This window comes from Rhincodon typus, chromosome 5 (assembly GCF_021869965.1).
Source record: "Rhincodon typus isolate 14 chromosome 5, sRhiTyp1.1, whole genome shotgun sequence".
NCBI lineage: Eukaryota > Metazoa > Chordata > Chondrichthyes > Orectolobiformes > Rhincodontidae > Rhincodon > Rhincodon typus.
Genome location: NC_063336.1, coordinates 21944644 through 21948788, shown reverse-complemented (window position 1 = coordinate 21948788; position 4145 = coordinate 21944644).

The following is a 4145-nucleotide window of genomic DNA, read 5'->3' as shown; positions in this document are numbered from 1 at the left end:
AGACAGAGTTTGAGGCTGAAATGAGATGAGCTATGATCATGTCGATAGATAGAGCAGGCTCAATGGGCTGAAGTGCCTGCCCCAATCCTAGTTTTTATGTTCTTGGATTTGGAGACATGCTTGCAATGTGGAGCCTGTCTTTATATATGACCCAATGGGCCTACTGTAAATGCTATGTAACAAATGTTCTCTAAATTTGAAATGCCTTGTCGAGTCAGTCATACAACATAGAAACAGGCCTTGGATTTATTTTTCTTCCTTCCTTTCATGCCATCTCATTTGATTAAATGATATTTTGATACTGGTTCATTGTGATTTAGAACAAACCCCAAAAGCAGTGAGCAGACTGTCATATGTACAAATAAGAGACACTCTTTTTCAAGTGATAATTGATTTTAGGAAACGTTTATACAAATACTTGGGAGCTTAAAATTGCTAATGCAGCCCAACAGAGCACAAGGACAGCTTTTTATTAGAATATGCTTTGGCTGAGGTGGTATTTTGATAAAACTTAACAGTTTTTGAAAAGAGTGGAGATGTACTGGTTAACTAATTTTAAGCAGTTGATGAAATTTTGGATATTTCAGTGCCCTGCATAATATTCAATGTTTTATTAATAACTAATTGTCATGTTAAGCTAAAAGATCTGCTTTTTCCTACAGTGCTGTAAATCAACTATTTTAGCTATACCCTCATTTTATATAGATAATCAGCTGGCCCAGCTTATGAGTTACCATAGCTTACATTCTGCTGAATCTGGAGAATGCCACATAACTCTTGACTACTGTGGCTAGTAAATGAAAGTATTGTTGTTTTTGCATCTTATTTGTGAAATAATTTCTAAATTTTTAAAAATGGGTGGTTAACTTTTTCCTGCTTTGAAGTTAATTCAACTGAATGGTGAATTATAAACAGGCACATTCGACTGGAAAAGACAATCTGAAGCCACCCAATCTTTGGTTTTGCCTTTCAGATATTCTGAGAGGAAATTTTTTTTTTTTTTTTTCTTTTTGGTTGACCATAATATAATGCGCTATGCAGTTCTTGAGATGTCCTGGGAGTCCAGATCGGCGCTGGATGGTCAGCTGAGCATTCCAGGTTTTTTCAATGGCCATTTCAGAAACTCTCGTGGACCTGTGTACAGTGGTGGCACTACAACCAAACATGGAACCAGTCACAGGCCATGTGACGAGGTTTTGGTTAGAAGCTCCAGGCAATGGATGTTCTGTTGTTAACAGGTTCTCACCAGTCATGTCTTGGTATTAAATTTTCAAGGAGCTGAGAATGCTGCTGACTCAGCGCTAGAGACAGAGAAGCAACCAAAGTTATCCCCTTGCAACTAAATTCTTGTGGTTGACTCGGATCCCATTTAGCCTCAACCAAGTAGAAACTAAATAAAATTCACATGCCAATTTGAATTTATGCTGTGTTTATTGATGGATAACATTTGTAAATACTGCTATTTGCAGCAATGTGATGGAAATGAAATTTTATAGAGCTTTTTAGCAACATACATTTTGTTGTTTAATTTTACAAGAAATGTATGTTAAACAAACATGCAACTTTGTTTGTTAATGCCTTGCATCATTTCTGACATTGAAATAAAGTCAGCATGTATAAGGTTTAATTCTGTGACTAGCAATCAGCATTTTCTACATCTCCAACTCGAGGAATGCACACATTTTACTAGCGTTATTACATTTCAGAATTGAATGGGAGAATTGGTTGCAGCAATTTGCTATGGATGTTATTTTTGCCATAAATACTCACATGCAAGAACTAATCTATTTTTCTAATCAACATGTTCAGATGTTATTACACATCTGTAGGGCAGGTGGGACTCTGAAAGCTTGTAATTTTAAAGAGTGCTGCTCCTTTGTCTAGTGAAGCGATTTTTAAATAAACCTATTGGACTATAACCTGGTATTGAGACTTCTGATTTTGTCCATCACAGTCCAACACTGGCATCACCGCACCAATGTTCAGCCATACACCAGCATAAAAACTTTCTACATCTGAGCGGAGCCATTTGTGGCAGTCAACTTTAGACTGGTCCGTTTTTGTCTTGCATTTTGCGCAATGGGTGAGAAAGCAGACATTATCACCAGTTTTCAGAATTTCACATGCTGGCTACATTGCATCTGTTGATATCTGAATCGTGCATTGCCATCTCCTCTCTCTCTCTTCCCCACCCCCCCGCCACCCCAAAAAATTTCTTGTACACTTGGTGATGGGTAAATGAAGAAGCACATAAGTAAAGGCTGGCTTATGCTGAAAGTTAAATGCTGAAAGTATGGAGACTTAAGCTACAGGAGATAATTAAATCAGCAGACACTAATTTCCAAGCCTCTTCAAGTAGTATAAGCATTATCCAAGACCGGATGCAATGGTTTTTGATGCTTTCTTCCTGAGCTGCCTTCAACTAGGCATTCTTAGTGAGAGCAGCAGCTTCCATCCTCCTGATGCGAAGGAAGAGAACACTGGCTCTCTTGAGACTTCTTTTTAAAAAGTAGTTTGCATCACTATCTTAACTGGGACTCCTTTTCTGAAATTGTAACACCTAGATAGTTTCTCCCATTCTCTCAGCTTCTACCGTGCCAAGCCCTCGGAAATCATTTTTTTTTTGTTTCAAAAAGATCACCTCTCTTCCAGTTAATATAGGCCCAGTGTACTTTAAATTTTTCTGATACATCACCTCCTTCATCCTTGGTCAGGCTTGTGAAATGTGAACTCTTTCCAACATAAGCATATCCTTCTTTTAGGAGAACTGTACTCCAGGTACAGTCTATATAATGTGCTGTATAGCTGGTATAAGACTTCAGTACACTTTTATACTCTACCCCCATGTGATATGGTCCAACATTCTGTTTACTTTCCTAATGATTTGCTGAACCTAAATGGTAGGATTTTTTTTCCCTTTTGATTCATGTGCAAGATCCTGTATATGGCAGAATTCTGTGTAGTCTTTCTGCTTTTCTGTTCTTGCCAAAGTGGACATCTTGTATCCGGGGAAAAGGTGCATAGTGGTAACGTTGCTGGATATCTAATCCAAAGGACCAGGTTAATACTCCGGGACGTGGGTTTAAATCCTGCCGATGGCAGCCGGTGACACTTAAACTATCAGTTAGAATCATTATAGAATCATTACAGTGCGAAAAGAGCACAGTTGACCAATTTGAGTCTGTACCGACCTTCTAAAGAGTATCCCACTCAGACACAGCCCCACCCCATCTCCATAACCCTCAATTCTTTTGAAAATCCTTGTTCAGTAATTGTATTCGGGGAAGGAAATTTTGCCATCCTTACTTGATCTTGAGTCACATGTAGACCAGATAAGATTGTACTAGCAAACCACTTGGCTCGAGTGCAAGTAGAATGGCTAGCACATACTCTAAACATTTTGCCTGCTAATTTAACTTATTAGTATCCTTCTCAATTTATTTTCCTGTATCTGCAATGCAATTTGGGGTGTTTTGCTGTAAAGGCTGTTGTATTGTTTGGTTAAGCATGATTAATTCATAAATGCCATGAAAAAGTTAATAACCACGCGTATCTCTCTAACATACTAAATTTCTTCCGACCTTCAGTCTGTGGTAGAAATAGAAATCCTGCAACCTAAATTAATATGTAACAGTAATGTTTGCATGCAATTTACACAAGTTTTCTTTTTCATTACATTCACAACTTAAAATTTTCAAGGATAGTAGGAACTGCAGATGCTGGAGAATCTGAGATAACAAGATGTAGAGCTGGATGAACACAGCAGGCCAAGCAGCGTCAGAGGAGCAGGAAAGCTGATGTTTCGGGCCTAGACCCTTCAGAAATGGGGGAGGGGAAGGGGATTCTGAAATAAATAGGGAGAGAGGGGGAGGTGGATAGAAGATAGATAGAGGAGAAGATAGGTGGAGAGGAGGCAGACAGGTCAAGGAGGCGGGGGTGGACCTAGTAAAGTGAGTGTAGGTGGGGAGTTATGGAGGAGATGGGTCAGTCCAGGGAGGACGGACAGGTCAAGGAGGCAGGATGAGGCTAGTAGGGAGATGGGGGTGTGGCTTGAGGTGGGAGGAGGGGATAGGTGAGAGGAAGGACAGGTTAGGGAGGCGGGGACGAGCTGGGCTCGTTTTTGGGATGCGATAGCGGGAGGGGAG